This window comes from Saccopteryx leptura, chromosome 1 (genome assembly GCF_036850995.1).
Source record: "Saccopteryx leptura isolate mSacLep1 chromosome 1, mSacLep1_pri_phased_curated, whole genome shotgun sequence".
Lineage (NCBI taxonomy): Eukaryota > Metazoa > Chordata > Mammalia > Chiroptera > Emballonuridae > Saccopteryx > Saccopteryx leptura.
Window position 1 is genome coordinate 137,605,669 of NC_089503.1, and position 13,197 is coordinate 137,618,865.

At 36.3% G+C, this 13,197-nt stretch overlaps 1 protein-coding gene and 1 pseudogene across 1 annotated transcript in view; both read left to right on the plus strand.

Annotated features, from left to right (window-relative positions):
• The window catches only part of IPO11 (importin 11), a 231,259-nt gene that overhangs the window by 181,610 nt on the left and 36,452 nt on the right, over positions 1-13,197 (plus strand). The window lies entirely within an intron of this gene.
• LOC136390090 (U2 spliceosomal RNA) lies at positions 3,175-3,321 on the plus strand (annotated as a pseudogene).

Here is a 13,197-nt window from a genome sequence, read left to right on the forward strand (position 1 = left end):
GTGCTGGTCAACCTGGTCCCCCACCACCCACTCGTGGGTGTTCCAGCTTTCATGGTGGGCAGTAGCAGAACAACCAAACAGTAAAATAAGCATTTTCTAGTAAAAAAAAATTGAAAATATAAAAAATAATAATTAAAACATATTAAAAGAATATTACTATATATTCACTGGTGAGTACTCACATAGAATTTTCTATGTTGTTAAAATTACATAGGTTTAAGATGTAGAAAGTGTTTAGGAGCATAGGAAGTGTTTATAAGAGTGTGGAAATGTTAATAATGGTGTGGGAAAAGTTTATAAGACTGTGGAGAGGGTTTATAAAGTCTTAAAATATATATAAATAATATTAACTTTGTATCCTGCTACCTTACTGTATTGGTTTATTGTTTCTAGTAGTCTTTCTGTAGAGTCTTTGGGGTTTCTCTGTTCAGGAATGTCATCTGCAAAAAGTGAAAACCCTTAACTCTTCTTTCTTGATATAAATGCCTTTTATTTCTTTCTCTTGTCTGATTGCTCTGGCTAGAACTTCCAGCACAGTGTTGAACAGGAGTGGAGAGAGTGGGCAACCTTGTCTTGTTTCTGATTTTAGAGGAAAAATTTTCAGCTTTTTTCCATTTAATGTAATGTTAGCTGATGGTTTGTCATATATGGCCTTTATTATGTTGAGGTATTTTCCTTCTATACCCATTTTATTGAGTGTTTTAAACGTAAAATGCCTTTTCTGCATCTGTTGATAGAATCATATTGTTTTTGTTCTTTGTTTTGTTGATATGGTGTATTACATTAATCATTTTATGTATGTTGAATCATCCTTGTGTTTCTGGGATGAATCTTACTTGATCATGATGTATTTTTTTTATAAATAAATTTTTATTTTAATGGGGTGACATCGATAAATCAGGGTACATATATTCAAAGAAAACATTTCCAGGTTATCTTGTCATTTAGTTCTGTTGCATACCCATCACCCAAAGAGAGATCGTCCTCCGTCACCCTCTATCCAGTTTTCTTTGTACCCCTTCCCCTCCCCCTCTCCCTCCTTCCCTCCTTCCCTCCCCCCACCCCCCCGTAACCCCCACACTCCTGTCCTTGTCTCTTAGTCTTGTTTTTATGTCCCACCAATGTATGGAATCCTGCAGTTCTTGTTTTTTTTCTGATTCACTTAATTCACTCTGCATAATGTTATCAAGATTCCTCCATTCTGCTGTAAGTGATCTGATGTCATCATTTCTTCTAGCTGAATAGTATACCATGGTGTATATGTGCCCCATCTTCTTTATCCAGTCTTCTATTTTTTTTTACAGTGATTAAAAGCCTTTAAGCGAACTCTTGGCCAATACAGCAAGAATCCATAAAAGAGTAGTGTCCTTAACATGTTCACCAAGTCCAAGTTGGCCCCATCACCATGCCAAATCCCTGAAAAATACAACCCAACCACAGTTCAGTCTGTTAGGAACTGTCACAGGGAGCAGGAGTCCAGGAAAAGTCCACATCCAGGAAAAGTCCGCATGGCACTGGAGTTGTCACCATTCTATACTTTGCAGCTCATGTCCAAGTCCCAATGACCACTGCTTCTAGCTGGTAATGATTCAGGTAGACTGGAAAATGATGTATTTTCTTAATGTGTTGTTGTATTCAACTTGCTAGTATTTTGTTTAAGATTTTTGCATCTGTATTCATTAAAGATATTGGTCTGTAGTTTTCTTTTTTTTGTATTGTCCTTGCCAGGTTTTGGTATGAGGGTTATGTTGACCCCATAAAATGTGTTTGGAAGTATTGCTCTTTCTTCAATTTTTTGGAAAACTTTGAGAAGGATCAGAACCAAATCTTCTTGGAATGTTTGGTAGAATTCACTAGTGTAGCCATCTGGCCCAGACTTTTATTTTTGGGGAGGTTTTTGATAGTTGTTTCTATTTCCTCCCTGCTTATGGGTCTATTTAGGCTTTCCAGTTCTTTGTAATTCAGTCCAGAAAGATTGTATAGCTCTAGGAATTTATTCATTTCTTCTAGATTGTTGAATTTAGTGGCATATAGTTTTTCATAGTATTCTGCAATGGTCTTTGTATATCTATGATATCTGTGATAATTTCTCCTCTTTCATTTTGGATTTTGTTTATATGGGTCCTTTCTCTTTTTTCCTTAGTGAGTCTTGCAAGGGGATTGTCAATTTTGTTATCCTTAAAAGGAACCAGTTCTTTGTTGTATTAATTTTTTCTATAGTTTTTCTGTTCTCTATTTCATTTATTTCTGCTTTAATTTTTATTATTTCCTTTCTTCTGCTGGTTTTGGGTTGCCTTTGTTCTTCTTTTTCTAGTTCCTTAAGATGTGATGTTAAGTTGTTTACTTGGGCTCTCTTGTTTGTTCGTATAAGCCTGCAATGATATGAACTTCCCCTTATTACTGCTTTTGCTGCATCCCAGAGATTCTGATATGTTGTGTTGTCATTTTTGTTTGTATATATCTTTTGATCTCTGCTTTTATTTCTGCTTTGAATACTTTTTAAAAAGTATGCTGTTTAATTTTCACATTTTTGGGTTTGTTTTACTTCTTTTTTGCAGTTGAATTCTAGTTTTAAAGCCTTATGGTCATAGAATATGCTTGGTATAATTTCAGTCTTTCTGAATTTGTTGATCTTAGCTTTGTGGCCCAACATATGGTCTATTTTTGAGAATGTTCAATGTATACTCTGATGTTCTGGGATGAAATGTACTATAGATGTCTATTATATACACTTGTTCAAGTCTTTAATTTTTTTTCTAAACATATATGTGTTTTTAAAATTTATTTTGGTGAGATGAGGGGCCCGGGAGAGAGAAGGGGGGAGGAGCAGGAAGCATGAACTCCCATATTTGCCTTGACCATGCAAGTCCAAGGTTTTGAACCATCAACCTCAGCATTCCTGGTCGACACTCCATCCACTATACCACCACAGGTCAGGCTCTAGTGTTTCATTTAAGGCCAGTATTTTTTTTATTGATTTTCTGTTTGTATGAACGATCTAGAACCATTAGTGGTGTATTGAGATCTCCAAGTATGATTATATTTTTGTTTGTTTCTATTTTTAGATCAGTTAGTAGATGTCTTATATATTTTGGTGCTAACTGGTTTGGTACATATATATATATGCACTGCTCACAAAATTTAGGGGATATTTCTAAATGAATATGAAGTGATATCGCTTCTCGGCCTTTTGGCTAAGATCAAGTGTAGAATATGAAGTGATAAATATTCCCTAATTTTTGTGAGCAGTATATTAAGAAGTGTTATGTTTTCTTGATACAGTGTCCCCTTTATCATTATGAAATGATCATCTTTGTCTCTGGTTATCTTTGTTGTCTTGTAGTCAGCATCGTCAGGTATGAGTATGGTTATACCCGCTTTTCTTTGGATATTATTTGCTTGGATAACCGTTTTCCAACCTTTCACTTTGAATCTATTTTTATCCTTGTAGCTTAGATGTGTCTCTTGAAGGCAGCATACAGTTGGGTTTTGCTTTTTGATCCAGTCTGCTACTTTGTGCCTCTGTTGGTGAGTTCAATCCATTTACATTTAATGTCGTTATTGACACTTGAGGGTTTCCTATTGCCATTTTATATATTGCTTTCTGATAGTTCTGTGTCTTGTTTGGTTCTTCTCTTCTGTTTTTCTGTCATTTGTTTTTGTTTAGTTGTATTCCATACTTCTTTCCTCTGTTTCTTCCTTTTTAAAGTAATGTGTTTCAGTAGTGACATTTTCAGGGGTGATTACCATTAGGTTATTAAAAGAAAAATTATCATATTCATTAGAGTCCATTATCTCATGCGTGCTTCTGCACTACATCCTCCTTTGCTACTGCTGATCTTTGTCCTCTCCCCTTTTATGTTATTGTTGTCACAGATTATCCTTGTATGTATTGCGGTCCTGTTAGAGCTTTTACTTGTTTTGTTCTTTGTATCTGATTAGATAACCCCCTGTAGTATTTCATAAAGTGGGGGTTTTCTTGTGATAAATTTCCTCAGCTTCTCTATGTCTGGAAGTGTTTTTATTTCCCCTTCATACTTGAAGGATAGCTTTGATGGATATAGTATTCTTGGCTGGTAGTTCCTTTCTTTTAGTACTTTAAATATTGGGGTCCACTCTCTTCTGGCTCATCGAGTTTCTGCTGAGAAATCTGATGATAGCCTAATGGGCCTTCCTTTATATGTTATATTCTTTTTTTCCTTAGCTGCCTTGAGGATTTTTCCTTTGTCATTGATTTGTGATAATTACATTATGATGTGCCTTGGAGTAGGTCTGTTTGAATTGAGGTAACTCAGTGTTCAGTTTGCTTCTTGGATTCGAGGCTTTCTTTCTGCAGGCTAGGAAGTTATTGATATTTGTTTGAATATGTTCTTCATCCCCTTTTCCCTCTCCTCTTCATCTTATATACCGTTATTCTTATATTGCTCTTTCTGATGGAATCAGACAATTCTTGTAGGGCTTTCTCATTTTTTTAACTTCATGAGTGTCTCTCTTCTTCTCTCTGTAGTATCTCTAGTTGCCTGTCTTCAGTGTCACTAATTCTCTCCTCTATCGGGCCTGTTCTATTAGCTAAGCTTGTTGCCTCATTTTTCAGTTCATGTATTGAGTTTTTCATCTCTGTTTGGTTCTTTTTTTTTTTTTTTTTTGTATTTTTCCGAAGTCAGAAACGGGGAGGCAGTCAGATAGACTCCCGCATGTGCCCGACTGGGATCCACCTGGCACGCCCACCAGGGAGCGATGCTCTGCCCATCTGGGGCGTCGCTCTGTTGAGACCAGAGCCACTCTAGCCTGAGGCAGAGGCCACAGAGCCATCCTCAGTACCCGGGCCAACTTTGCTGCAATGGAGCCTTGGCTGCAGGAGGGGAAGAGAGAGACAGAGAGGAAGGAGAGAGGGAGGGGTGGAGAAGCAGATGGGTGCTTCTCCTGTGTGCCCTGGCCGGGAATTGAACCCAGGAGTCCTGCACGCCAGGCCGATGCTCTACCACTGAGCCAACCGGCCAGGGCTGGTTCTTTTTTATAGTTTCAGTTTCCTTGGTGAAGTACCTTTTTTATTCATTAAATTGGTTTTTGAGCTCACTAAATTGCCTTTCAGTGCTTTCTTGTATCTCAGTGAATATTTTTAGAACTTCAATTTTGAATTCTTTTATTTAGCTCCAAGGTTTCCATGTAATTGAGATTTTTTTTTCTGGATATTCTTTACCATCTATCTGAGCTGTGTCTCTGTCTTGTGTATCTATTATATTTGATTTCTTTTTCATTGATGGCATTTGAGAGTGGAATTGTTAATAACACTAACAAGAGATAACTTTATCTGATGTGTGTATATTTCAGGTGCTCCTGGGTTTTTTTCTCTGCGTATAGTTGTCGAGTTTGTTGAAATTTCAAGGGGAGAGATCGGAGTATCTGTCATGCTGCCATTTCTCTGACATCACTCATAATATGACCACGATTCTTAAAGACAGTCTTTTCTTGGAAATCACGTAGGATGGCTGTTTTTTCTCATAGATTGTTACAGTTATTTTTTATTGTCTTAATAGCTTTTCCTCGTGTATTTATGCACTCAAAAAATGTTATTTGGGAGAATGGTTTATAATATAAAAGCCTTTATAAGGATCATTGTTGGGTGTAAAAAATTCAACCTTTATTTTAAAATAACTTAGTGAATTTCCACTATGACTTTTTAAATTTCATTTCTTTGTCAGTATTTGTCAGGGAAACTATATTTATAAATACACTTTTCCACGACCGTGCAGCAAATTGCCATGTTTCCATTTTAAGTGACAAAAGTATTTGCAATCTTAGTTCTGGAAAATATCTGGGGAGGGGGAACTAAAAAACAAGCAAACTAATTTTAGTGTAAATGTCACCACTTTTGTAGCCTCTGAGGTGGTAGAAATCTTGTAATAAGACTGATAAATCAAGACATTTTTCTTTTGCCTTTTTCTTTCAATGTCCTGTTCTTTGCTAAATCCTATTAATATCAACAGAAAAATAAAGATAAGAGAATATTTTATTTGGTTGTGGCTTTTAGTGCTTAAAAAGTTTATTTTCTTAAATTACCTTAATTTCACTAACCTATATTTAAGATATTTAAATAATGTGAGAGTAACTTCAAATATTAAGTATGATCTACAAATAGTATAATTATGATCTGGTTAGGTCAGAGAAAATTCTAAGGTGATTTATTTATTTCTTGGTGCTGCTACTATAAAAAATATTTAAATCTTTAATTTTATATTATGAAACTGTTCAGAAAAGGTAACTGAGAATTTTGTTTCTCCATGCCTGTTTTCCCTGTGCATCTAAGAGAATGGGGTAAGATGTAAATATGTAAATCCATGACAGAGAAGTAATTTAAGACACATGCTCTATGATAGTGGATTAGTCATATTAAAAAAGTGAAAATGTAAAATGCTTACTAAAAAAATACTAATACAACTTGGACAAGAAGAAAGAAACTATAGTCCTTCCTGTTCACATTCACTCTTAAGTATATTATTTAGGCTAACCAAATGAGTATTAAAATATTTCATTTATTTGTGTCCTTGGGGATTAAAATTTTTTGTCTTTCTGAATGTATTTTGTTATCTGAACACCTATGGTTGGATACGTAAATCACATAAAAGGATAGAAATAATTTTAAGCCTGCATGATTTTTTAAGTTGGGTGAATAAACACAAGAAAGATGGATTGATTTTTGTAAAGTACATATTTTATTTAAAGCAAGGAAAATCACTTTGCATGAAATGTCTGCAATTCACAATTTGATTTACAGATACATACTTTTATATACCCAGAAAGTGCCTTAAAATATCATACCTTTATGAAATACTAAGACAAGATTAAGAACTATAGTTTTACTCATGTACATTTGACTGAAAAGAAAAGTTTACTGAAAACTATGTGGAATTGTTTTAAATGATCAAGTGATTTTTGCTTACTGAGTACAGTTTCTCATGTCCTCATCTATTTAGTTAATGTTTGTATACATCACTTATCACATACTTGAAAAACAAAACTAGCAGATCTTTGAGAAGGCCTATCTCCTTTCTGTACTTGTGTTTATGCAAATAAATTAATAAGAGTTTGACAAGTAAAAAGGAAGAAAATGCTCTTCTTACTAATACTTTTTTCCCTTCAATTTTGCTTTCATTCTCCTCTTTTGACCTTGGCATTAAACTTTCTTTGCATTTTCTCAGTGGCTGTTTCAGAAATAGATTCCAGCACAGCTACCTTTTTGTTCTGTTTTTTTCCTCATGTCTAGTGTAAAGTAGTAAGTTGTAATATGTTATCTACAACTCAGCTACCCATGCTTGTAATTTACAAAGAAAATACCGCGAGGGCAGTTCTCAAGTTTTGGGGTCATTAATTCCCATGATTATTGAATGTTCACATTATGCGTAATGGTAACCTATGGGACATCAGAATGTACGTATAACACATGGGCTGTGTCTCAAGTAACTTATGATCTTAGGGATTACAGGCATGAAAAATTAAAGGACATTAGGAGAAGGTCGTATAAAAGTTGCCACAGGAGTTGCGTGCTAAATGAATAATGTAGAGGTTTTATGCTACTGAAAATTCAAAGACAGTGGTTAAAGAGTGAGCAGGGAAACTTCACTAAGGTGCATAGACGATGGAAGAGAACACAGGAGGAGCAGGAGGGATGAGGCAGATACAGAACTTATGTTCAAGAGGTGCTGACTTAACTGCTAGAGCCCTGAAAGGAAGAGCAATGTAGAATACCTTTGAGAGGTGGGCTCAGGAAAGATTGCTGAGGCTCTGGATAGCCCTGGAAAGGTCTTAAATTAAGGAGAAAGAATGAAGTTTAAGAGACTTCATAGAGTAGAGAACACCTACTTGCCTCCTTGAAGCCCTCAGTGATTAGGAAGGAGAACCAGCTGGATCCCATTTAACATTGTAAAGTGAAAATAAGCGAATATGAAATTTGGATTTTCTTTAGGAGGAACATCCTAACGGAATGAATGATGAGTTAACTTGAAAATTCTAATATCTCAAGTGAGGTAGAATGATGAGGTCTCTGGGGGCCAGGGATGAGAGTTAGAAAATCAACTGCTTCTTTAGCAACATCCAGGTGACAGGGCACTCTGACCTTGGGTGAGTGCCGAGTAATGAGTCAGAAATGCCCGTGAACCTGTGAAAGGCAGTGAACTATTCAGAATATCATAACTTGATTTTAAACAACAAAAATTCACATTTGTCTTTAATTTCTTTGTCCTTCCTGCAGACTTTTAGTTCCTAAGCTTTCAACACATCTTTTTTTAGTGTTTTTTTTTTTTCCTTTAAATCATGGAACAGGTAGCACACATTAAAAAGTGCAGCACAATTCTGTAAGGCCAGTGGCCGAGGCAGTGGCGGTGGCCATGCAGATGCAGGTTCCCCTTGGATTCAGGCAGATAGTAAAGGAACCGTGGAGCCGGAAAATGGTGGGCCATTCCATTCATTAAAGTCTCGTAACAGCAGATGAGCAAACAGGGAGGGAAGACCGCTTCCCTCTCACTCCCAGGGCTCCTGAACCCCTTAGTACTCTGGATTCACTAGACTCATTTTCCAGATTTACTGGACTCATAGGCCCCCACCAGCCTCGGCACTCTCTAGCAAAACAGGCCAGGTGGACATACTTCCCCTTCTCCAGCAAGCAGCAGCAAACAATAGCCCCTCTCCATGGCAGCAGGCAGTCCACAATCACAATCTGTCGACCTGAGGGCAAGCACCCACAGCCTTCCATAGACTATACAACGTGGCACTGCCCCATGCCAATGCAGAATACAAGCGAGCAAACCTAAACACACTTGTTTCACAGTTGAAACACATTGGTTTGCCCAACAACTTCCCTATGTGCATCCAAAATTATGTGCCATAGACTTGAAGCTTCTTCAAGGCCACCTTGAGGGTGGCCACTTTTTTATCCCCAGTGCCTATAATGATGGCTGACATGTTGTGTGGGCTCATAAAATGTTGATTAAAATGAATGAACTTAAGTATGGTGGCCTGGTCATTAGGAAGGACTGGCCTGGGTAAGATGACCACTTATCTAATCACTTCTTTCTTTGTAAATTAATCGGTATCCTGATATTACACCTCCTATGTATTGTAGTAATGCTCTGTGAGCCAGTCTTTTGAAGTCTGCTCATGGATCTCCACAAAGATATGAAGTTTTGGCTCTACTATTCTGTGATTGTTTTGTTTAGCTCCAAAATATTTATTTTTATTTTTTATTTTACTGTGCTGTGGAAGCTACCATGGAGTTTAGTTATTTTTTTTCAGGACTCTAGATTGCTATGCCCTAGTTAATATGAATGATCACTTCTTAATCAGTAAGCCCTGGTTTGAGGGTTAAGAGCTGAGTGAGATCTGTGGGGAGAGGGGCAAGGAGATGTTGAGGGGAATACGGGGGAGGGGGTGATGCATTCGGGGTGACACTAGAATTTATGAAAACACAATAAATTAAAATCAATTTAAAAAAGAAAGCTGAGTGAGATCTAAAATTACATGATTTCTCTGGCTCCCTTCATTTTTCTACCTTGCACCCGACACCAGGTTTGGATGAAGGTGCCTGAGAGGACAATAGAAGATGACACACTGTATAGAATTCTAATAAAGTATTACTCATAACTCCAATAACACATAAAAAAGAAAATACTAAAAAAAAAAAAAAAAAAGAAAATACTTGGGGTATTTTTCATAAAAAAAAAAAACCCCAAGAAAAATAACCCAGGAAGTAATACTTAGTTCCTGCTTGTTGTATTTAAAGAGACAGTGTGTGAGATTAAAAGTGTGTGCCTCAAAAAAAGAAAACTACAGACCAATATCTCTAATGAATACAGATGCTAAAATACTAAACAAAATACTAGCAAATCGAATACAACAACATATTAAAAAAATAATACATCATGATCAAGTGGGATTCATCCCAGAATCTCAAGGATGGTTCAACATATGTAAAACGGTTAACGTAATACACCATATCAACAAAACAAAGAACAAAAACCACATGATCTTATCAATAGACGCAGAAAAGGCTTTCGATAAAATACAACACAATTTTATGTTTAAGACTCTCAACAAAATGGGTATAGAAGGAAAATATCTCAACATGATAAAGGCCATATATGATAAACCATCAGCTAACATCATATTAAATGGCACTAAACTGAAGGCTTTCCCCCTTAAATCAGGAACAAGACAGAGTTGTCCACTCTCTCCACTCTTATTTAATGTGGTAATAGAGGTTCTAGCCAGAGCAATCAGACAAGACAAAGAAATAAAAGGCATCCATTTCGGAAAAGAAGAAGTAAAGGTATCACTTTTTGCAGATGATATGATCCTATACATCGAAAACCCCAAAGAATCCACAAAAAGACTACTAGAAACAATAAGCCAATACAGTAAGGTCGCAGGATACAAAATTAACATACAGAAGTCAATAGCCTTTCTATATGCCAACAATGAAACAACTGAGAACGAACTCAAAAGAATAATCCCCTTCACGATTGCAACAAAAAAAATAAAATACTTAGGAATAAACATAACAAAGAATGTAAAGGACTTATATAATGGAAACTATAAACCATTGTTAAGGGAAATCAAAAAAGATATAATGAAATGGAAGAATATACCTTGTTCTTGGCTAGGAAGAATAAATATAATCAAGATGGCTATATTACCCAAAGCAATATACAAATTTAATGCAATTCCCATCAAACTTCCAATGACGTTTTTTAAAGAAATAAAGCAAAAAATCATCAGATTTATATGGAACTATAAAAAACCCCGAATAGCCAAAGCAATCCTAAAGAAAAATAATGAAGCTGGGGGCATTACAATACCTGACTTCAAACTATATTATAGGGCCATGACAATCAAAACAGCATGGTATTGGCAGAAAAATAGACACTCAGACCAATGGAACAGAATAGAAAGTCCAGAAATAAAACCACATATATATAGTCAAATAATTTTTGATAAAGGGGCCAACAACACACAATGGAGAAAAGAAAGCCTCTTCAATAAATGGTGCTGGGAAAACTGGAAAGCCACATGCAAAAGAATGAAACTGGACTACAGTTTGTCCCCCTGTACAAAAATTAACTCAAAATGGATCAAAGATCTAAACATAAGACCTGAAACAATTAAGTACATAGAAGAAGACATAGGTACTCAACTCATGGACCTGGGTTTTAAAGAGCATTTTATGAATTTGACTCCACAGGCAACAGAAGTGAAGGCAAAAATTAATGAATGGGACTACATCAGACTAAGAAGTTTTTGCTCAGCAAGAGAAACTGATAACAAAATAAACAGAAAGCCAACTAAATGGGAAATGATATGTTCAAACAACAGCTCAGATAAGGGCCTAATATCCAAAATATACAAAGAACTCATAAAACTCAACAACAAACAAAACAAACAATCCAATAAAAAAATGGGAAGAGGATATGAATAGACACTTCTCCCAGGAAGAAATACAAATGGCCAACAGATATATGAAAAGATGCTCATCTTCTTTAGCTATTAGAGAAATGCAAATCAAAACGGCAATGAGATACCACCTCACACCTGTTCGATTAGCTGTCATTAGCAAGACAGGTAATAGCAAATGTTGGAGAGGCTGTGGAGAAAAAGGAACCCTCATACACTGTTGGTGGGAATGTAAAGTAGTACAACCATTATGGAAGAAAGTATGGTGGTTCCTCAAAAAACTGAAAATAGAACTACCTTATGACCCAGCAATCCCTCTACTGGGTATATATCCCAAAAACTCAGAAACATTGATACGTAAAGACACATGCAGCCCATGTTTATTGCAGCATTGTTCACAGTGGCCAGGACATGGAAACAACCAAAAATCCCGTCAATAGATGACTGGATAAAGAAGATGTGGCACATATACACTATGGAATACTACTCAGCCATAAGAAATGATGACATCGGAACATTTACAGCAAAATGGTGGGATCTTGATAACATGATACGAAGCGAAATAAGTAAATCAGAAAAAACCAGGAACTATATTATTCCATACGTAGGTGGGACATAATAGTGAAACTAAGAGACATTGATAAGAGTGTGGTGGTTACGGGGGGGGGGGGGGAATGGGAGAGGGAAAGGGGGTGTGGAGGGGCACAAAGAAAACAAGATAGAAGGTGACAGAGGACAATCTGACTTTGGGTGGTGGGTATGCAACATAATTGAACGACAAGATAACCTGGACTTGTTATCTTTGAATATATGTATCCTGATTTATTGATGTCACCTCATTAAAAAAATAAAATTATTAAAAAAAAAAAGTGTGTGCCTTATATCATTTCTCCTTTTTCCTCCAAACCTGTTTTCATTTCATTCCTGAGGTTTATAGATCTCTTTTGACTGTTTCATTTTAAATATCTAATTACATTTTAAAGCACTCTATTCAGAAAAATTGTATATTATATAAAACAGATTGATTCTTAATTTTGAAAGACAAGGTTGAGAGTGTTGTGAATAAGTGAAGCCAAAGGTTAATATTCAGTGCTTCATAATGAATGCTGTATAAAAGAATAGACTTCGAAGGCTTCATTTTAAAATGTTACACATTTGGAGGGAATGTTTTTATAATACTTAAAAAAGGAGAAGAATATATAACTTCTTAATGCTTCTTTTCTTTAAATATGTATTCTGTGTGCCAGGAAAGTACAAGCCTCGTGTGGCTTTATATGTTATCTGTAATATTTAGGGATAGTTTCCCAAACTGCTTAATGAGTGGTAACTGAGGTACATCCTTTTGAGTGCTTTTTGAATTTGAATGATTTGAAGATGATCATAGTGTAACTTCTTCTTTTACCCATTCCAGAAAATGGCTGCTTTCTTTCACTGTTTCTTCAGTCCTTCTCCTTTCCTAGAATCAGCTGTTCTCATTCAAAGCCAGCTCACATGCCTCTCCACTCTGGGCCATCCTCCTCCTTTCTGCACTAAGTCTGTGCCTCTTTCCCTCTGGAACTTAATAGGCCCTCCAGGTCAGGATGGTTTTCCCTGTCTGCTGTCTTCCCTCCTCCCCCCACCCTCCTCACTCCCACCAGATTCCAGCTGGATCTCTGCCTCCTTTACCCTTTTCTATGCAGCATGTCACATTCCAGTGAAAAGAATAACTGACCCACCAACTGACTGACTTTGCCTCACCTCCCTTCCTTTATCCCT